Source organism: Haemaphysalis longicornis, unplaced genomic scaffold, assembly GCF_048455015.1.
Source record: "Haemaphysalis longicornis isolate Haplotype H1 unplaced genomic scaffold, Haemaphysalis longicornis Haplotype H1 scaffold_1, whole genome shotgun sequence".
Lineage (NCBI taxonomy): Eukaryota > Metazoa > Arthropoda > Arachnida > Ixodida > Ixodidae > Haemaphysalis > Haemaphysalis longicornis.
In genome coordinates, this window is record NW_027526203.1 from 244557788 (window position 1) to 244580946 (window position 23159).

Consider the following 23159-nt stretch of genomic DNA (forward strand, 5'->3'; position numbering starts at 1 on the left):
TTCAGAGATATTGTTGTAGTATAAGCCACTGCAGTGTTGTCTTGATTAAAAATTAGTCGACAACATGTATGTCCCAGCTGCTGCAAGCATTGCATAGTGGAAGACTAGGTGTTCCAGCTCAGCAATAAGGTTCCTCTGAGGTTTTCATATCAGCCTTTTTGTTAACGTTGGCCGGTCTACGCTGTTGCATCTTCCTCTAGTGCCTCAAGAGATTTGGACACATCTGCCATCGTTTCTGAACTGAACAGCGCATATTCTGTCACAGCACGACACCTAAATGTTGATGGACCACTCTGGTCAGTATAACCACTGTCGCTTCTTTTGCCCAATGCAGCACTGAACTTTAAAAATCCACTGCTTTGGTGTGCTGACTGACAGATGTACAAGAAATAATTTCATTGAATGATACCCTCAACGGCACAACTGCTAATTTGTTTACTAAGTCGTGAACCTCAAGGCTCTTCCGCAGAATGTGCTCCCCACAGAAATCACTACCTTGGAATCAGGCCAGAACATTCCAAGCTCTCATTCCATTAGCACTGGCATCCCGGGGGGCGGGGGGGGAGCAGGGGGGGGGGAGCCCGGCAACCATCCAGATACAAGTCCCCGACAAAAAAAAAAAAAAAAACCAAACCAATTGGTCAATAGGAAGGCCATGTAGAGTATGTGCACACCTTTTAAGTTGCGCCCCCCCCCCCCCCCCCCCCCACATGCCATTTTCTCTGGTTTGCCACTCGCGTGATAGACTCGGGAACCTCGCACTCCACCTCTACACTGAGCTTCTGAAGACAGCCTTGACCAGCTCCAACCTCCGACATGCACTGTACAGGGGCCATTGTGAGTGCACAAATTATTTGTATGCAAATTCTGGACGAGTTTCAGATGCGAACGCATCTCATTCACTCGCCTTGTCCCTGCATCCATCCGGTGTTGTCGGCGTCCACCCCTCCCCCATTCTCCTCGCCGCGCCAGCTGTGCTCTCCGCCGCTCACCCCCTCTCCTCTCCGATAGCGAACACTCTCTCGCGAGGGGCATTGGATTGGCTTGGCTTGGATTGGATTAAAGTGGATTATGTTGCGTCATAGCCGCGGCAGACGCTCTGGCGCGTCCCCTCACCGTTATGCGCGCTACAAAACGCGGTGCCTGCGCCGCTCCGCTCCATCGTTCCAGTGCCGTTCCTCGCTTTCCAACGCTGCAACGTGAACCCCCTATGCGTTGCATCTACACAGGGGTTCCCGCCAGGGGAGGTGCGAGTTTTTCCTTTTTGCCCAGGCCCAACAGGCCGTACCAACTTTTTGCGCTGCAAGTCTCCCTACATAAGACAATCTCAGAAAACCTCGTTAAAGGGTGCATCGGTGTCTTTTTTCCCATACCGACAACCCAATTAGCCAGCAACAAAATCTGCCACTAGTGTCTTGTGATGTCTTCCATTTAAAGGCCAACTGCACTCAAAATTTTGACCTTTTGAAAGCCCTATTTTCGTATAGTCTGCTTAAAAAGAAACCAACATGCAAAATACAACAGATGAAATACGCATGTGGACGTTGCAAACGGCCAGCAAAATTCGTATATTTTAAAACCGAAAAGAGCACCACCATTGTAGCGACGTTGCAGCTGTCCAGTGAGCGGCCAGACAGTCACCAATTCGGGAGAAAGTCTAATGGGTGAAGTTAATGGGTGAAGCGTGCGCAACAGAGTTCCACCGGTTCTCCAGCGGCAGGGATGGCCAGGGGAAGAAGCCCCCGTCGGCTGGAGCATCACAGGCGCGTCATGGCTGTTCACGCGATCCACTGGCAGGTGCAGCGTGGTCTGCGGCGGAGCTTGACTGATTAACGAGGCGTTTACAGGGTTACCACTTGTGTCCTAGCTGATTTGGGGGTACTTACTACACATTAAAAATAAATTTGGTCGAGGTGAAATTTGAGTGCAGTTGGCCTTTAAACGAGCCATTATTTTCTCACTTTTGTTATAACTCAGTTACCCTGCTTTCTGCGGGGGTCGGGTGCATGATGCATGATAAAAGTGGCTGCATAAGCATCACTGCCCTGTTTGATGCATCCACAGAGGTAGTGACGAGCACACCATCATGTGTACAATGGCGCTGCTGCTCAGGTGGAAACCACCGGTGAAACGTGGCCATTCCTGGCTGGAAGGGTTGGCAATGCATTCTTAGCTCGAGGCATCCTGGAATGAGGATGTTTCCCATGATGCCTTTCTCAATTTATAAAATGTTTATTCTGGCCCATTGGCACTACTCAGCCTAGTCAGCATTGCCCAAAGCCTTTCCTGTGGAACTGTGAAACATGGTCAAGTAGTGCGGTAAAGACTTTTGTCCCGTCTTTACCGTGCTACTTGACCATGTTTCACAGTTCGAACCAACTAGCCCACATTTACGCATTGACCTTTCCTGTGGCCCTTCCTGGTGACTCCTGCATGGACGAACGGGACCGCTGCGTGCAAGGCAGGTGAACAGGAGGTGCTGAGCCGATGCCAATCCCAGAGGATGTGCGATGGCCCCGGAACGAAGGTCTGAAGTCGTTGGTGTGTGCATGTCCAAGAGCAGTGTGGACAGGCACAGCACTCACAAGTGAGCATTACAAAATTTGGGCACACCCCAAGTAACTCTAAGCACTCTGGGTGCCCGTTGGCATATCGGGCAGCCGCAAGGTCACATTTTTCAAGCGATCAAAAATCCACAGGGATGAATGAATGAATGACTTTATTTCAGGGAGGAGGCTATGAAGCCCTGCGGGTAGGGAATGGAAAGTAGGATTGGGAAGGTTGTAGTACAACTAAGTAATGTTCAAGCTTCACTGTAGCTGTCTCTCGAGGTTCCATTGGAGCAACACACACACACTGGCCTTCCCCTGAGGGGAGGGGGTGTCCGGCATAGTTCTTGGTGGCACATTACGGTTGAGGGGCAAAAGAAATTTTTTTTTTTCACATGAAGACGCAGGCCAGCCGTGAAACCACACGCAAGCCACTGGCCATGTGTACAGGTTTCCATTTGGATAGCAGTAGTGATCCAGGTCTTTGCCAGTCCACCTCCTCCTGGCCCGAAGTCTGGTGATAGGCCCTTCGATATCCACCAACCTCCCTTGGCGCCGCTTCTGCCACTTGTGCTTTTAAGGGAACGCTTGCCCGTGGAAGAGCAACACCAGGTGATTCCATAAAGGGCCTCACGAAACCTTGCTGGAAAAGAGAATAGACTGAGGCATAAGAAGGCAGACCTTCCTATGATTCTCTTACATCATTACAACAGCAGCTGATGCCTCTTTTTCATTGGAGAAAAGAGGAAGTGGGAGAGGAAGAGGGGAATGGATTGCAAGATAAGTCGCACAGCAGGTAAATGCACCACTCAACAAGTTGCAGTATCGCTAAATAGAAGATGTTCAAAGTGGTACCAGCAACTCAATTTCTAAAGAAGCTCAAAACAGAGCGCCCCAATTTCACAGCCAGTTCAGCTTCTTCAGGGGTGACAGAATGAGCCCGGAGGTGTTCTTCCCAAGACTGCAAAACACCTTTTGAAGGGATTATTCCAAATGTTCAGGATGCAGTTGTTGCCTACAGGTCAGTGCGGTGGTCACTGACCATGCAAGGTTCTGCGAGAGTGCTTTATGCAAGGTCGCATTTACGGACATTATTATTACCCAAAAGGGCGATCTGGACAAATAAAAAAAAGTTGTGTTTTGATGGCTTTGGTGCATTTAATTCCAAATTTGATTTTATGCTCAAACCAATACCCCCTTCCCTAGATGTGCCAAAATTATCACTTTCTAATACATGCAGCAGCACTTGCAAAGCCATTAAGTGGGCAGGAGAGTTTCTAGCTCTTGACCCTTACCGTTATCTGTATGTGCACCAGTTGCCCCCCACGGACAGACAAATATGAAGTCGCCCGTATGGTTTTAGTACCCATGGCAGCTCGTGCACATTTCGCTCGATTAGCGTCCATCAAAGAAACTGTGTCCTCCATCGGGGTAACTATTGCCATTTCACCCATAGCAACAAAAGTCTATGTGGAAAATTTTGCCCAACAGGAGGGAAAAATTTATTGAGAAATAAAGCAGCTAGGTGCTGCCATTGATTGATTATGAGGTTTAACGTGCCGACGCTACAGAGGTAATAAGCAGCATAGTAGAGGTAGGCTCCACATTAATTTTGGCCCCCTGAAGGTCTTTAACGTGCACCAAAATCTCTAACACACGGGTGATTTTGCTTTCCACTCATCAGAAAAGTGGCCACGGCAGCCGGTAATCGAACCCGTATCCTTAAGACTCAGCAGCACACTGCCTTAGCCACTGAGCCATGGCACCGGATAGCTGGGTGCTATCACCTACTACCTTGTTTTAAGAAAAAGCAGACCAAGCTATATGATCTCCCTGAGTGAAATGTGAGCGCAAATGAGCCAGTGATTTGAAAAGGTGAAAGTATGATGTGCTGGTGCTGCAACACTCCATACTGATTTACTTCTTTTCCTCAAACTGCACTACAACCAAAACATGCAACCTAACCACCTAAAGAAGCATTACAAGGAGAAGCCGAACCAAACCATAAGTCAGTACAACAAAGTCCTCAAACGAGCCATGCATACAAAATCATGTTTATTCCATTTGAAAGATTACCTCGTTAGAATAACACCGAGTTATATAATTAGGAAAACAGAAAATGTGTATGCAACTAGAATGTATGATGTGTTATGCACAGCTGTGCAATTGGCTGAGGCTGGCAAATGCATATTGAACAGGGATTGTAAGCTTGCCAAACGAGCAATTTCTGCTTAAATTTAGGGCACATTCTTTTTATAACAGTGAGAATGGTCGGGTGAACAATTAAGTTACGAACACATAAACATCGAAGCACTTAGTGCAGCACTTGGCTGGCTGACACTGTTTTACGCAGCCGATCGGACACGTTGGAACAACACTAACCAACTGACATAAGTGGCACAGCCACTTACGTGACCATGTCTGTCGAGTCATAGCTTATGTTTTAGGAAACGATTAGTATCAACACTAATAAAAATATGGTAGGTGTAGAAGTCTGGCCAGAAGCAAATTGTGAAAACTGGCACATCAGCAGCATTGCAGCACCATCAATGAAAGTGGACGATAAACAAGATAACCAAACGGCCGTCTTCGAGATGATAGCAGCCCTGGTCAGCAAACTGTCTCTAGTTTTTGGGGCCCTGCTCTGGATACATCGTTCAGGGGTGAGACAGCTGAACCAGATTTTGGGGCAGCTTTTGGAGCAGCGAAATTTCGATTTTGGAGCAGAAGAACCTTGATTCGGAGCAAAAGAACGACATTTATTATGTCACCTTAGTAACTTAAAAAATCAAATTTTTGGCCACTCAAGGAAGGGAGGGGAGGGGGGGGGGGGAGTGCACTTTTTAATTGGTTTTGAACGTACATAACACTGAAACAGCCTTTCAATATTTACATTCTTGGGCTAATGCGGAGTTTTGTTGAAAATACATTTTACATTCTTGGGCTAGATAACGCGGAGTTCCGTCGAAAATATCAAGTAGAAAAACTAAGCAATTTTAAGGAATTTTTATTATCCCGTGAATGCCAAAGTTGTTATTTTTGTAATCCCAGACTTGGCGTTACGCACAACTGAGAGCCACGGCAAAAGTTGCGCAAAGCGAGGTGACAGTCGTCGCACCCCACCAGCCCTCCCATTTCAAGCCCCAAGGTGGGCATTTACTACGATCGTAATTAGAGTATTGGTATGTTTAGTCACCTCCCTTTTGGCATTAAATTTCAATTCAGATAGATGAACCATTATTATTAGCGCCCCAATAGCCCGTTCTGCTATCGGACACTGCTTGAACATTTGGCGGTGATGCAGCCTGCGCCGCCACCATTCCCGCCGCTCGCAAGCTCACTGTCAATAGCAACAATAACTCGGCGTTTTAAAACGCCGCAATGAGTCCCAAATTTCACTTCAAGCACACACCGCGCCTCACACTCAAGGCTGAAACACAGCGATATCGCGGGTACCCCGTTGTTTTTGATGAACCCCCGTCTTTCGAGTCGCGTAACTTCCCGCAACAGGTCAAACGTAAACCCTGGCCACCCCCATTACCAAAACCGCGGTAGAAATTGGCGAAGAGCACTCTGCCTGAACCACGAGAAACTGCTTTGCCCAGCGGCCATGTTTTCCAATCTTCACCGCTGGTGGCGCCCAGTAACGGCGCTCCCAAAATTTCCGTTTTAAAATCAACTTGCACAAGTAGTTTGTGAAAACTTTATATGGGAAAACTTTAAAGGGTTTTTATTGAATGATCAATCCATTAAACCTTTACAAACAGCATCACCTTCAAGGTGCTGGAAAATTATGCCGTCAGTAAGCATTTTCCCCCACTGAAATTGACGGGAGCGTTAAAATCTTTGGCTCTCATACTTTTTCGGAGCATTTTGGCGCAATTTTTGCAATTTTCAAGCTTTTAAAGCAGCCTCCCGCATGAAAACGAATTTGTATCAAAACTGCACAATATGCGCAGCTGTCTCACCCCTGATCGTTGTCGACGTCACGAAACAAGCCATTTAGCCGGAGAATTGAAATTTTGGCTTAAAATGTGATTTCTCAGTGAATAAAGTCACTTGCTGCCGCACAATAGCTGAGGGCACTATAAAATACAAACTTTATTTTGTCTGCATGGCCTAAACCTTTTAGCAGTAAACCTAAAAAAAAAATGACTTATTGCTAATGCAGGGGTGAGACAGCCCAAACAGATTTGGGAAAAGTTTTCGGAGCAACAAAATTTCGATTTTGGAGCAGAAGAATCTTGATTTGGAGCAGTTAGGGACATTTAATACATCGTCTTGTGAGCTTAAAAAATCTTTATTTCAGTAATTTGCAGGGTCAAGTGCACATTTCAATCAATTTTGAATACACAGAACACTGAAACAGCTTTACCTGAAAGAGTTTTTAAGAGTATCACAAAGTACTAACTGCACTACCTTTTTCCTAACTGGTGATATTGTGTTGCGCCTGCACGCAACACTGACAACAAAACTGACGTTAACATTAGAGAGTTTTAGCAGTCCGTCTGTTCTGTTGGTTACTTTGTTACCGGGTTTACCGGACCAGTCTGCGCCTGCGCGTGCGGAAGGGCGAGGAGGCGCGGGCAACTAATCCCCCTACGACTACGAATGCCCAAGTGCCCAGACGAGTCCCGGTGAGCACGGTAACTACGTACACGACGGAACAGACGGGCTGCTAAAACTCTTATCAAATTTAAGGGCTCTGCAATTGTGGAGGAGGAGGAGGAAAAAACGTTTTTATTTGAGCCGACAAAAAAAAAAAGAAGGTGGGTGGCCTCTTCTCAGTTCAGAAAGCCGCGAGCGACTGCTGCTGCTCTAGCCCGGGAGGTCAGGCGTTCCTGAGTCCCGAGCTGAGAGCTGCAATTGTGGCGTTTTTTTTTTTTCTGTTTTAATGCTAACATTACTATTTTTGTAATCCCAGGCTGTGTTGTACGAACGAGTGTAGTCACGGCAACAGTTGAGCAGCTTCGAGCTAACGGTCGCATAGCCCAACCAGCCTACCCGTTTCAGTCCCCGGGGCGCAGGTTCACCCTATGGTCATTTGAGTAGCGTTAATGTTTAGCCACCTAGATTCTGGCATTAAATTTCACTTCGCATAAATCAAGTGTTATAGTCGCGTTCTATGGCAACCCTGTAGTCCTGCAGCTATTGGGCACTGCCTGAACAGGTCGCGGTGCCGCAGCACAGCCCACAACTTTCGTGTCGACCGTTCCATCCCCGAGGCTCGCGACCGCGCTTCGAAGCACAGCAACACCTCAACATTTTACAACAGCACAACAAGCCAAAAAATTCACTTCACGAACCCGTTTATAGACGCGCGCACCGCATTTCGCACTCAAGGCCAAACCACGCCGAAGTCGTAGGCCCCATATTTCAATGAACTTTTTTTGGAGCCGCCCAACTTCCCGTGATCTGGCACCAATCTCAAACCATATCCTTGCGTTAACGTCACTGTTCAGAGCCACAACAGATAGAATGAATAGACTGGAACTCAGCTGATAGCATAAAATAAACCAGAGAAAATATCGGCGATACGCACTGAGCGCGTTGGTAGCAGCCAGATCAGGCGGCGGCCATGTTTGTTGCCACAGCGATGCCTAATCGAGAAGGCAGTTTCTGCGAACCCGGACGGAAAGCGAATCGAGTTTTAGAAGCTATCGCTTGCTTCGTTTCAGTCTTTCTATTTGTGCCATTTCTGTGTTTGCGATTGACCGACGATAAAAGCGGTGACCGGGATGCGGGAGGCTTTTGTCCCCGCCGAAACTGACATGAGCATCAAAATCCGTGTCGTTGAGGCTATTCCGGAGCAGTTTGGCGCAATTTTCGCCATTTTCGCGCTTTTGGAGCAGCTTGGCGCAGGAAAATGGAATTGTATCAGAAAGGTGCAATATGCGCAGCTGTCTCACCCCTGCTAATGAATCCAGTTGAGTTACAATCGCCGACGAAAAAAGAGCCCTTGCCCTTTAATTGTTTCTTGAGGTAATATAAGGATGCATTGTTTACTTCTCTCTCTAGAAGGTGCAACACAACTGTCACAGCCTCAACATCCAGGGCCAGGACGGGGGAATACAGCTCCAGACGCACTTTGCAGCAAAACTTTCCCTTATGAGAGGCCCAGAAAGATAGCTTTCATTCCAGGCCCATGAAACTGAGCGCTGGGAACAAGTGGGAAGAAGTTGTGATCACCACGAACCCTGGGCCTGCAATCAGATGTCTTGCTTCAGAACAAGCTCCCTCTCTCGAGAACACTGCTCCAGGTCCGTTGCGGGCAGCTTGGCTGTTGTGCAGCTGGCAGTCCACCTGCTGGCTCATCTGGGAGCTGCGCTGCTCAACCTCTTCCAGCTACGAAAAAGCAGGAGGAGAAGAGATGGCAGACATTAGAAATGCAAACTGTGTAAGTGAATGTGTTTGCTTAGTGCGGAAAATTCAACTTGTCGAACCCTCGGGGTTTAAAGGAGCCATGAAGACAAAATACAAGTTAGGTTTATTAGAAAGACTGCTTAGTCCCGATAACAATGATACCAATATCATCGCAATGTTCGAACAAATAACGGAGATATTAAAGAAAACGTGTGAAGCCGTGGCGACCCCCTAGCCAATTTTCCGCAACTTTTCTGTGACGTCACGGAACCTTGTTTGTGCGATTGGCGGCCGCCTAACTGACTTGTCGCGACGACACATGACTGGACGTCTGTAATGCGGCCTCTAGTTCCATTTGACCGCATCACTTGAATGCTAACGTGCAGCTAACGCACTGAAAATTATGTTTTATTGTTGGCCCGTATGACGTCATTCTTGCTCATAACACATCACTGTGGCGCGAAATTTGAAAGTTTTTAAATACTTCTTGCTTTTTTTTCGTTAAAAAACATCTTTTGTGGCTGTAATGGAGCTGAGTGAGATACTGAATCCTAGTTCTTTCAAATTAAACAAAGTTGTATTTTCTCTTCATGGCTCCTTTAAAGGAGCCATGAAGACAAAATACAACTTGGGTTTATTAGAAAGACTGCTTAGTCCCGATAACAATGATACCAATATCATCGCAGTCTTCGAACAAATAACGGAGATATGAAAGAAAACGTGTGAAGCAGTTGCGACACCCTAGCCAATTTCCCGCAACTTTTCAATGACGTCACGGAACCTTGTTTGTGCGATTGGCGGCCGCTTAACTGACCTATCACGAAGACACATGACTGGACGTCTGTAATGGGGCCTCTAGTTCCATTTGACCGCATCACTTGAATGCTAACGTGCAGTTAACGCGCTGAAAATTATGTTTTATTGTTGGCCCGTGTGACGTCATTCTTGCTCATAACACGTCACTGTGGCGCAAAATTTGAAAGTTTTTAAATACTTCTTGCTTTTTTTCGTTAAAAAAACATCTTTTGTGGCTGTAATGGAGCTGAGTGAGATACTGAATCGTAGTTCTTTCAAATTAAACGAAGTTGTATTTTCTCTTCATGGCTCCTTTAAAGGAGCCATGCAGACAAAACACAAGTTTGTGTTATTTGAAAGATTTCGTGTTTTACAGTGCCCCCAGCACTTGTCTGAATGCAAACGATGCTTTATTCACTTTAAAATTTTGATTTTCCCACTAAATCGTGCATTTTCGTGGTCTGCAATGACATTACAGGGCCTTGTTTACCGTTAGTGAACCTAGATGGCGCCACCACACCGCGGCAAGCCGTTTTCTGCCTTTGGTTTGTTTGTGAACGTATTTGTACCTGGCTTGTTTTGTTCATGGAGACAATCGTTTCGTGAAACATGGTGCTCGCTCCACAAATACGGTCACGTAAGACATCGTCGCTTGCATCAATCGGCCAGTGTCGTCTGAGACAACCCCAAAGCCCCGCAGTCCTGTGCAGGTAAACCAAGCATAGTGCACGCAGTACCAACAGCAGCATACGCATTGCACTTCTATGTTTACAGATGCTTTCGTAACTTCTACTATTTGTCTCATCATTCTTGGGGCTTCAAAAAGAATGTGCTCTAAATTTAAGCGCAAATAGCTCGTTCGGCAAGCTTATAAGCTCTGCCTAATTTGTGTTTGCTTTTGCCGGCCTCCACCAATCGCAGAGCTGTCTGATATGACATCATAGGTTCTGTTGCGGGAAATGAGCTAGTGGGTCGCATGGCCATTCCAGTTTTTCGTAATTATGTAGCTTATTTGAGCGAAGTTTACGTTAAAAGTGGTGTCAGTATGTTTCTAATGAAGCAATCTTTTGAATGAACCAAACTAGTGTTTTCTCTTCATGGCTCCTTTAAAGGGACATCGAAGTGAATTTGTCAAGCTCCCGTTTTTGCTTGCACTGTGTTGACTGAAAGAAGAAAAATTACCATGCGCGGTTTGCGGCGGCTGCACCAACCAACCGCAAAGACGTCGGGTCAAGGTGCTACATGATTGGAAGATGTCCAAGATTAGCATTCAAACAAGTTGGTTTTGGTTCTGTGAAACAATATGCTTGCGATCCGACGTTATGATTGGATGGGCATTCTCCATATCTCAATAATCGCCATACCGCGTTTCTGTCATGTTGTCGGCTGTAAAATGCCTCAGATATTGCATGCTGCATCTGCCCCTGTTTGGGGAAGAGGCAAGCTCCAGCCGACCGCAGTGCAATGGCAACCTCCGCCTGGGGCGCCGGCCATCATCACCACCGGACAGCCCAGCCCCAGGTAAGTATATAGATAAGCCTACCAGGACAGGCTGTAATCGTAGCAATCACTAGCTGGGGCCTACGCAGTGGATACGTACGCCCTCCGCGTCACCACAGGCGCTCAAATGCCATGCGCTTTTCCTTGATCTTTAAAGGAGCCATGAAGACAAAATACAAGTTGGGTTTATTAGAAAGACTGCTTAGTCCTGATAACAATGATACCAATATCATCGCAATCTTCGAACAAATAACGGAGATATTAAAGGAGCCATGAAGACAAAATGCAAGTTGGGTTTATTAGAAAGACTGCTTAGTCCCGATAACAATGATACCAATATCATCGCAATCTTCGAACAAATAACGGAGATATTAAAGAAAACGTGTGAAGCAGTCACGACCCCCTAGCCAATTTCCCGCAACTTTTCTATGACGTCACAGAACCTTGTTTGTGCGATTGGCGACCGCCTAACTGACCTGTCACGACGACACGTGACCGGACGTCTGTAATGGGGCCTCTAGTTCCATTTGACAGCATCACTTAAATGCGAACGTGCAGTTAACGCACTGAAAATTATGTTTTATTATTGGCCCGTATGACGTCACTCTTGCTCATAATACGTCACAGTGGCGCAAAATTTGAAAGTTTTTAAATACTTCTTGCTTTTTTTTCGTTAAAAAACATCTTTTGTGGCTGTAATGGAGCTGAGTAAGATACTGAATCCTAGTTCTTTCAAATTAAACAAAGTTGTATTTTCTCTTCATGGCTCCTTTAAAGGAGCCATGAAGACAAAATACAACTTGGGTTTATTAGAAAGACTGCTTAGTTCCGATAACAATGATACCAATATCATCGCAGTCTTCGAACAAATAACGGAGATATGAAAGAAAACGTGTGAAGCAGTTGCGACACCCTAGCCAATTTCCCGCAACTTTTCAATGACGTCACGGAACCTTGTTTGTGCGATTGGCGGCCGCTTAACTGACCTATCACGAAGACACATGACTGGACGTCTGTAATGGGGCCTCTAGTTCCATTTGACCGCATCACTTGAATGCTAACGTGCAGTTAACGCGCTGAAAATTATGTTTTATTGTTGGCCCGTGTGACGTCATTCTTGCTCATAACACGTCACTGTGGCGCAAAATTTGAAAGTTTTTAAATACTTCTTGCTTTTTTTCGTTAAAAAAACATCTTTTGTGGCTGTAATGGAGCTGAGTGAGATACTGAATCGTAGTTCTTTCAAATTAAACGAAGTTGTATTTTCTCTTCATGGCTCCTTTAAAGGAGCCATGCAGACAAAACACAAGTTTGTGTTATTTGAAAGATTTCGTGTTTTACAGTGCCCCCAGCACTTGTCTGAATGCAAACGATGCTTTATTCACTTTAAAATTTTGATTTTCCCACTAAATCGTGCATTTTCGTGGTCTGCAATGACATTACAGGGCCTTGTTTACCGTTAGTGAACCTAGATGGCGCCACCACACCGCGGCAAGCCGTTTTCTGCCTTTGGTTTGTTTGTGAACGTATTTGTACCTGGCTTGTTTTGTTCATGGAGACAATCGTTTCGTGAAACATGGTGCTCGCTCCACAAATACGGTCACGTAAGACATCGTCGCTTGCATCAATCGGCCAGTGTCGTCTGAGACAACCCCAAAGCCCCGCAGTCCTGTGCAGGTAAACCAAGCATAGTGCACGCAGTACCAACAGCAGCATACGCATTGCACTTCTATGTTTACAGATGCTTTCGTAACTTCTACTATTTGTCTCATCATTCTTGGGGCTTCAAAAAGAATGTGCTCTAAATTTAAGCGCAAATAGCTCGTTCGGCAAGCTTATAAGCTCTGCCTAATTTGTGTTTGCTTTTGCCGGCCTCCACCAATCGCAGAGCTGTCTGATATGACATCATAGGTTCTGTTGCGGGAAATGAGCTAGTGGGTCGCATGGCCATTCCAGTTTTTCGTAATTATGTAGCTTATTTGAGCGAAGTTTACGTTAAAAGTGGTGTCAGTATGTTTCTAATGAAGCAATCTTTTGAATGAACCAAACTAGTGTTTTCTCTTCATGGCTCCTTTAAAGGGACATCGAAGTGAATTTGTCAAGCTCCCGTTTTTGCTTGCACTGTGTTGACTGAAAGAAGAAAAATTACCATGCGCGGTTTGCGGCGGCTGCACCAACCAACCGCAAAGACGTCGGGTCAAGGTGCTACATGATTGGAAGATGTCCAAGATTAGCATTCAAACAAGTTGGTTTTGGTTCTGTGAAACAATATGCTTGCGATCCGACGTTATGATTGGATGGGCATTCTCCATATCTCAATAATCGCCATACCGCGTTTCTGTCATGTTGTCGGCTGTAAAATGCCTCAGATATTGCATGCTGCATCTGCCCCTGTTTGGGGAAGAGGCAAGCTCCAGCCGACCGCAGTGCAATGGCAACCTCCGCCTGGGGCGCCGGCCATCATCACCACCGGACAGCCCAGCCCCAGGTAAGTATATAGATAAGCCTACCAGGACAGGCTGTAATCGTAGCAATCACTAGCTGGGGCCTACGCAGTGGATACGTACGCCCTCCGCGTCACCACAGGCGCTCAAATGCCATGCGCTTTTCCTTGATCTTTAAAGGAGCCATGAAGACAAAATACAAGTTGGGTTTATTAGAAAGACTGCTTAGTCCTGATAACAATGATACCAATATCATCGCAATCTTCGAACAAATAACGGAGATATTAAAGGAGCCATGAAGACAAAATGCAAGTTGGGTTTATTAGAAAGACTGCTTAGTCCCGATAACAATGATACCAATATCATCGCAATCTTCGAACAAATAACGGAGATATTAAAGAAAACGTGTGAAGCAGTCACGACCCCCTAGCCAATTTCCCGCAACTTTTCTATGACGTCACAGAACCTTGTTTGTGCGATTGGCGACCGCCTAACTGACCTGTCACGACGACACGTGACCGGACGTCTGTAATGGGGCCTCTAGTTCCATTTGACAGCATCACTTAAATGCGAACGTGCAGTTAACGCACTGAAAATTATGTTTTATTATTGGCCCGTATGACGTCACTCTTGCTCATAATACGTCACAGTGGCGCAAAATTTGAAAGTTTTTAAATACTTCTTGCTTTTTTTTCGTTAAAAAACATCTTTTGTGGCTGTAATGGAGCTGAGTTGACTGAGTTACTGAATCCTAGTTCTTTCAAATTAAACAAAGTTGTATTTTCTCTTCATGGCTCCTTTAAAGGAGCCATGAAGACAAAATACAACTTGGGTTTATTAGAAAGACTGCTTAGTTCCGATAACAATGATACCAATATCATCGCAGTCTTCGAACAAATAACGGAGATATGAAAGAAAACGTGTGAAGCAGTTGCGACACCCTAGCCAATTTCCCGCAACTTTTCAATGACGTCACGGAACCTTGTTTGTGCGATTGGCGGCCGCTTAACTGACCTATCACGAAGACACATGACTGGACGTCTGTAATGGGGCCTCTAGTTCCATTTGACCGCATCACTTGAATGCTAACGTGCAGTTAACGCGCTGAAAATTATGTTTTATTGTTGGCCCGTGTGACGTCATTCTTGCTCATAACACGTCACTGTGGCGCAAAATTTGAAAGTTTTTAAGGGGGGAGGCTGGTCTTAGACAAAACTTTTTTATTTTTCAAGCTATTGAGATGAAAACTTCCAAACAGATGTATTTCAGCATTCTGATTTTAAATATCAATTTAGATTTTGGATATCACAAGTGGTTCTAATTTCATACAGATTTCATTGTCAAAGGCCTATCCCCAATTAAAAAAAAAATCTGCTTTAATGATGCTTCTAAACTGCACTTCATTGCATTGCATAGCAACCAGGGAGTGCAATAAAAGTATTCCCATGCTTCTAGCCTTCCTACAACCAATTGTATGAGGGTTCAAACTTCGTCGTTTGAACAAACTTCGTTGTATGAGGACGAAGTTAGTTCAAACTTTGTTGTTTGAACACTCATACAATTGGTTGTAGGAAGGCTAGAAGCATGGGAATACTTTTATTGCACTCCCTGGTTGCTATGCAATGCAATGAAGTGCAGTTTAGAAGCATCATTAAAGCAGATTTTTTTTTTAATTGGGGATAGGCCTTTGACAATGAAATCTGTATGAAATTAGAACCACTTGTGATATCCAAAATCTAAATTGATATTTGAAATCAGAATGCTGAAATACATCTGTTTGGAAGTTTTAATCTCAATAGCTTGAACAATAAAAAAGTTTGTCTAAGACCAGCCTCCCCCCTTAAATACTTCTTGCTTTTTTTCGTTAAAAAAACATCTTTTGTGGCTGTAATGGAGCTGAGTGAGATACTGAATCGTAGTTCTTTCAAATTAAACGAAGTTGTATTTTCTCTTCATGGCTCCTTTAAAGGAGCCATGCAGACAAAACACAAGTTTGTGTTATTTGAAAGATTTCGTGTTTTACAGTGCCCCCAGCACTTGTCTGAATGCAAACGATGCTTTATTCACTTTAAAATTTTGATTTTCCCACTAAATCGTGCATTTTCGTGGTCTGCAATGACATTACAGGGCCTTGTTTACCGTTAGTGAACCTAGATGGCGCCACCACACCGCGGCAAGCCGTTTTCTGCCTTTGGTTTGTTTGTGAACGTATTTGTACCTGGCTTGTTTTGTTCATGGAGACAATCGTTTCGTGAAACATGGTGCTCGCTCCACAAATACGGTCACGTAAGACATCGTCGCTTGCATCAATCGGCCAGTGTCGTCTGAGACAACCCCAAAGCCCCGCAGTCCTGTGCAGGTAAACCAAGCATAGTGCACGCAGTACCAACAGCAGCATACGCATTGCACTTCTATGTTTACAGATGCTTTCGTAACTTCTACTATTTGTCTCATCATTCTTGGGGCTTCAAAAAGAATGTGCTCTAAATTTAAGCGCAAATAGCTCGTTCGGCAAGCTTATAAGCTCTGCCTAATTTGTGTTTGCTTTTGCCGGCCTCCACCAATCGCAGAGCTGTCTGATATGACATCATAGGTTCTGTTGCGGGAAATGAGCTAGTGGGTCGCATGGCCATTCCAGTTTTTCGTAATTATGTAGCTTATTTGAGCGAAGTTTACGTTAAAAGTGGTGTCAGTATGTTTCTAATGAAGCAATCTTTTGAATGAACCAAACTAGTGTTTTCTCTTCATGGCTCCTTTAAAGGGACATCGAAGTGAATTTGTCAAGCTCCCGTTTTTGCTTGCACTGTGTTGACTGAAAGAAGAAAAATTACCATGCGCGGTTTGCGGCGGCTGCACCAACCAACCGCAAAGACGTCGGGTCAAGGTGCTACATGATTGGAAGATGTCCAAGATTAGCATTCAAACAAGTTGGTTTTGGTTCTGTGAAACAATATGCTTGCGATCCGACGTTATGATTGGATGGGCATTCTCCATATCTCAATAATCGCCATACCGCGTTTCTGTCATGTTGTCGGCTGTAAAATGCCTCAGATATTGCATGCTGCATCTGCCCCTGTTTGGGGAAGAGGCAAGCTCCAGCCGACCGCAGTGCAATGGCAACCTCCGCCTGGGGCGCCGGCCATCATCACCACCGGACAGCCCAGCCCCAGGTAAGTATATAGATAAGCCTACCAGGACAGGCTGTAATCGTAGCAATCACTAGCTGGGGCCTACGCAGTGGATACGTACGCCCTCCGCGTCACCACAGGCGCTCAAATGCCATGCGCTTTTCCTTGATCTTTAAAGGAGCCATGAAGACAAAATACAAGTTGGGTTTATTAGAAAGACTGCTTAGTCCTGATAACAATGATACCAATATCATCGCAATCTTCGAACAAATAACGGAGATATTAAAGGAGCCATGAAGACAAAATGCAAGTTGGGTTTATTAGAAAGACTGCTTAGTCCCGATAACAATGATACCAATATCATCGCAATCTTCGAACAAATAACGGAGATATTAAAGAAAACGTGTGAAGCAGTCACGACCCCCTAGCCAATTTCCCGCAACTTTTCTATGACGTCACAGAACCTTGTTTGTGCGATTGGCGACCGCCTAACTGACCTGTCACGACGACACGTGACCGGACGTCTGTAATGGGGCCTCTAGTTCCATTTGACAGCATCACTTAAATGCGAACGTGCAGTTAACGCACTGAAAATTATGTTTTATTATTGGCCCGTATGACGTCACTCTTGCTCATAATACGTCACAGTGGCGCAAAATTTGAAAGTTTTTAAATACTTTTTGCTTTTTTTTCGTCAAAAAACATATTTTGTGTGTGTAATGGAGCTGAGTGAGATACTGAATCCTAGTTCTTTCAAATTAAACGAAGTTGTATTTTCTCTTCATGGCTCCTTTAAAGAAAACGTGTGAAGCAGTCGCGACCCCCTAGCCAATTTCCCGCAACTTTTCTATGACGTCACGGAACCTTGTTCGTGCTATTGGCGGCCGCCTAACTCGCCTGTCGCGACGACACATGACTGGACCTGTGTAATGGGGCCTCTAGTTCCATTTGACCGCATCACTTGAATGCTAAAGTGCAGTTAACGCTCTGAAAATTATGTTTTATTGTTGGCCCGTATGATGTCGTTCTTGCTCATAACACGTCACTCTGGCGCCAAATTAGAAAGTTTTTAAATAATTCTTGCCTTTTTTTTCGTTAAAAAACATCTTTTGTGGCTCTAATGGAACTGAGTGAGATACTGAATCCTAGTTCTTTCAAATTAAACGAAGTTGTATTTTCTCTTCATGGCTCCTTTAAAGCTTGCCTCACTCATGTTTGTATATTTAAAAGCGTGTTCGCACGAGGCCAAGGGTCGGCTGATACGGGACTGTGCCCACTGCCCGCAAGCAGTCGGTGCTTGTGGCAACAGTACGCCAACAAGAACTCGATAGCGTGTCAGTGTCACCCTGCATGCTTTCTGCAAAGTCGCCTGTGGAGCAATGAATGTTACGGCCCAAAAATGGTGACCTAAGTACAGAAAACATCAGCCAAAAACGATAAAATCAATTTACAAGAGAGAGAGAGAGAGAGAGAGAAGTATGTACCCTCGGAGATTCGAACTTGCGACTTGTGAAATAACATACCTAGCGCTCCAGACCACCAGGCCATGAGCCAGCACTGCCGGTGTTGTCTCATGTACCTTTAATGTGCCAAAGCTAAATCTGGGCTGTGAGGCGCGCCGCAGTGTAAGGCTCCAGATTAGTTGATTTGTAACGTGCTAAAGCCTCGACACACAAGAGTTGGCACTTTCCGCCTCCATTTGCAAAGCTGACGCAACGGCAGAGATCTAACCTGGGCCCTTGGATTCAGCAGCAAAATGGCTTACCCACTGAGCCACTGTGGCAGGTGTGTTCACATATTAAAAAAGATGCAAGCATAAGTTGGACATATCAATGGGCTGAATCATTATTGAGAAATCCGTAAAGACAGGTAATTTACCAAAAATTCTTATTACATGGCCATTAAGAAAAAATGCTTGTAAAACAGTGTTTAAATATTTGAATTGGTTACGCATACCAACAAAAACTTTTTCGATATTTCAACAGGCTTGCAATGAAAAAAATTTGTGCAACAATCTTAGTGCTTCTTACATTCTCAGGGGTGTAATTTTGAAAAATTCTGCAATATTGGGTTCCTGCACCATAATAGGAATGTGCTTCTCAAATTTGAAGTTTCTGCAACCAGCAGTTTGTTTGGCTTGGCATCCATATAAAGTGGAAACCTTGTCCTGAAAACATCTGTTTCTCCCTGTTAGCGGCGTTGCAGGGCGAAATCCCTCACACTGGTTTTGTGCACTTGTATGAGTAACATTTATTAAACATTTATTAAAACCAATTGGATAAATCAATCAGTAATACATTCATTGGAGAATCTTTAAGAACACCTATTTTCTTCCGAAACGCAGAATCACCTTCAAAACTACTTTTTAGATATTCTTACGGGCTACAGATATCAGCAAAAGGCACTTCGATATGTGAACGGAAGGCGCGATAATCAGGAATTTACAAAAACAGAATTTCCTTCTTTTCCCCGGTTAGGAGTATAATTTTGGAAAATCCTGCCCTTTGTGCTGCTGAGCATGAGGTCGCGAGTTCGATTTCCGGCCGCGGTGGCCGCTTTTCTGATGGAGGTGAAAAGCAAAAACGCCCGTGTGTTCCAGATTTCGGCGCACGTTAAAGATCCCGAGGTGGTCAAAATTATTCTGGAGCCCTCCACTACGGCATGCCTCATCACCTGCGTTGCATCGCGCGTTAAACCCTACAAACAGTCAATCAATTGAAAAATCCTGCCTTAGTGAGCCCCTACGCCATGACACCAATGTACTCCCGAAATTTCAAGTTGCTAGGTTAAGCAGCTTTGGCTGGGCGTTGATAAAACAGTCAGTGAATCAGTCGGGCACTTCTCTTTATAGGCATAGATTAATCGTTTCAACTTTTGTCTGGTCAGCTGAATTGAGTGACAGCCTCGGCCATTATCTGAATCGATCTCCGGAAACTCATTGCCCTGATCGTCGCCAGTTTCTCATTTCACCCACAATGAGAACACGAACTTCTAGAGCCACCAAACTGAACTTCCTCCCACATATGCCACTCCAACCCCATTGCATGCAATAATGGTCGGGCCTTCCAACTTCAATTTCATGCAATGACCCAATGCTATCCAGAAGTATGTATTGTTTGAATTATTGATTACAGCAAAAATGTTTCTATCCTGATGATTCTTAGTTCCAGTTCACATTTGATTACCTATGTGTATTGTTTGTACATACCACCAAATAGCGTATTCCTCCCCCCTCCCCTAGTGATGCTGTTGGGCCTTTAAAGGGGCACTGACACAAAATTTTGAAGGCGAGATAACTTCGGAGATAGATTGGTGGGAACACATATACATCATCTGCAAAATATCAGCGGCGAATACAGCCTAGAACATATTTAAAATCAATTTTGAAGTGTGCGAAACGCAACCGAGCAGCCAGCAGAGGACCACGCGCAATTGTAAATAAACAACATCCAACACGTCACGAGTTTGTGTTCGCCGCTTCCGCACTACCGGCGTTTTTAGCCGGCTCGCCCGGCTCGCCGCTCCAATCGGAGGGCCGGAGGGCGGAGCTTCTGCTCTCGAGAACGAACGACCCGATCGTTGGCGGCGGAGGCACCGTGATTTCACCAGAATCGGGCAGCTGGCCGCGACCAAAGTTCTACAGCGATTCCAGGCACTCTGTGTCTATTACTGTTTATTACCATTGGATGCGAAAACGCGCCGGAGGCACGAAAAGCTCACTGAGCTAGCCGCACGGTCGCTGTGCAGGCGGCGGCCACGGCCGCGAAGTGGCCCAGGCCGGCGCAAGTAGCTCGAGTGATAGCTTGTTACCGCTGCACGAAATTGTCCCCAAGTCCCGACCATGGTGGCTTACATGAGAAAGGAGTTAATGATGCGATGGCGGGTTGCATTCAAAATTGTCATCTGTACCGCTTACGAGAGCGGCACTCAAATATCCGCCCCAGTGCTGAGCCGAACACATCTGTAGGCGGACCTGTAGGCAGACCGGCCGGCTGCTCCCAGCGCGCGTCTTGCCACCCACCGTCTCGAGCGTCGCGCGTTGTTCTTTAGCCGCGGTAGCATTTGCACTCGCAGCGCCTGCGTCACATCCACGGTCGCTTTTTAATTAAGCGCCTCACGAGATCAGTACGTGGGGGCATTCGCAGAAACTGCCGTCGATGCGGATTCGACAGTGCTACGGCGGCTCTGCTCTGTGATATCCCTCCGACGGTCACGTGGTCAGCTTTGTTCACACAAAATCCACAAAATCCATCGTTTCGCGGCACTCGCTGAAACCGAAACTGCGACTGGCCGCATTGAAAATGCCTCTAATTAAACAACCGTCGCACACTGAAGCAAATGAGGTTTCTACAGGTTATAAGTAGGTCACTAGCTACTTATCGCAACAAAAAAAACAAGATGCAAAATTTTTGTGTCAGTGCCCCTTTAAGGACAATCCTAAGCAAAGTTCAAGTGTGCTCCCAACAGTGAAGCAAAGTTCTGGCTCTTGGGGATTTTATTTACTTCTCAGCAGTGACTTTCTCTGTCTCTCTTCTAGTTCAGTAAGATGCTCCCCAAAAATTTAACAGATGTATGAGTTGCCACCGCATTACATCTCCTTGCACCTGCCCATAAATAGGAAATTGCTGAAGTGCACTTTTGGAATTTTAAGATTAAACATGCACTCAAAGAAACGTATCAGTTCCTTTCACATTTCCAAAGTGCACTGCAAAGGGTCTTTTAATTACATTTGCTGTTTTGAGATACCTAGAGCCCTTGAACGATATTGTTTAGCATGTTACCACTTTTGCTACACCCACTTTTCAAACTCATCCCAAGCACAGAAACACCACACGCTGCGTTAAATCCTTCGTGCCACATCCCTCAGTAGTCAGGTGCATCCATCTTTGCCCTCTGCTCCTGCAACGTTCTAATGCAGCCCCGTCTCCGCTGACTCCATACCACACTCACCACCAGGCGTTGGCTTTGGCCAACTACCCACCGCGGTGGCTCAGTAGCTAAGGCATTGTGCTGCTGAGCACTAGGTCGCGGGTTCGATTCCCGGCCACGGCGGCCGCTTTTCTGATGGAGGTGAAAAGCAATAACGCCCGTGTGTTCGAGATTTCGGCGCACGTTAAAGATCCCCAGGTGGTCAAAATTAATCCGGAGCCCTCCAATACGGCGCGCCTCACTCCAATACGGCGCACCTCATTGCCTGCGTTGCGTCGGCGCATTAAACACTACAATCAATCTGCTTTGGCCAGCTACTTTGTAGAATTATATGCAGTGCCATCTACTGTAGTCTCAACAGAGCAGCGTTCTAACATCAAAACTAAACTCAGAGCCAACATTTAGAGTACCGTAATTACCCGATTCTAACGTGCACCTTTTTTCCGAAAAAATAGGTCGAAAAATCGCATGCGCGTTAGAATCGGATATGAAACCGAAACTGCCGAAACAACAGAAATTTCGTCTCGCCCATCGCCATCTCAAGATGGCGCCAAAGCTTTTAGCAACGATTTTTCGGACGCAGGAAGCAAAGCGCCCAGGCTTATCTATCGGCATTCACACAAATCGTCAAATCGTTCCACTTGCGCACTTGATAACAGCAATGGCAGCAGTGGCTCTCACGCGTTCAAAACGAGCGGTCGGCTGAACCGTGCGCCTCTGGAGAAGTTCGCAGGATGGGCGTGTGAGGCGTGGGTCACGATCCCATCGATCATGGTTGAACGTTCGTTATGAAGTGTGGCATCGCGAACGCGCTTGACGGCACCAAGGATGAGGTGTTGTGGTCAGCGGAGAGCGACAAGGAGTGAGATGAGTGAGATTACTTCGAGAAATAAATCGCCTGTTTTTCTCGCATTCGTTTTCTTGCTCACAAAGTTCCGTGCGCGTTACAATCGGAAGTGCAAATTTTTTCGGTTATTTTGCCAAAAAAATCGGGTGCGCGTTAGAATCGGGTAATTACGGTACTTCAAACGAACGCAAAGGACAACATGGGTCACAGGGCTTCTGGTCGCAGAAAAGGTGAAAATGAGGGATGACAACCACAAGGTATCCTTCAAAGCAGCCGCTTGATCACACAACAACCAGCGGGAATCCTACTGGAGGTGAATCAACTGTACTGGACTGGATGTCAATCTACTGTACTGGAGGTCAATCAACTGTACTGTTCATTACACAAGTCGAGGTGGAATCCGTTTGGTGCAGGATGCATACCTTCCACTTGAACCGTTTCTCAGAGGAGTGCATACTTCAAGTATATATGCAAAATATGGGAAAATGCAAGAAGGAAGCCAACGAGCCCAGAGTCACTGCGAAGGTCTGTGGCACATGTCAACAGGCATTTTGCACAGTCTGCTGTTCCCTCAAAATTTCTGTGGGTGCTTTACCAAAAGAGT

The 23159-nt window shown here is 45.6% G+C and overlaps 1 protein-coding gene across 1 annotated transcript in view; it reads right to left on the bottom strand.

The window, feature by feature from the left end:
• Window positions 1–2702: 2702 nt before the first annotated feature.
• Window positions 2703–23159, bottom strand: part of LOC144143490 (uncharacterized) — a 90098-nt gene continuing 69641 nt past the window's right edge. Inside the window, exons 11-12 of the mRNA XM_077675245.1 lie at window positions 8746–8894; window positions 2703–3192 (exon numbers count right to left, since the gene is read on the bottom strand). The gene's annotated coding sequence lies outside the window, so the exon portion shown is untranslated. The remainder of the gene's footprint in view (window positions 3193–8745; window positions 8895–23159) is intronic.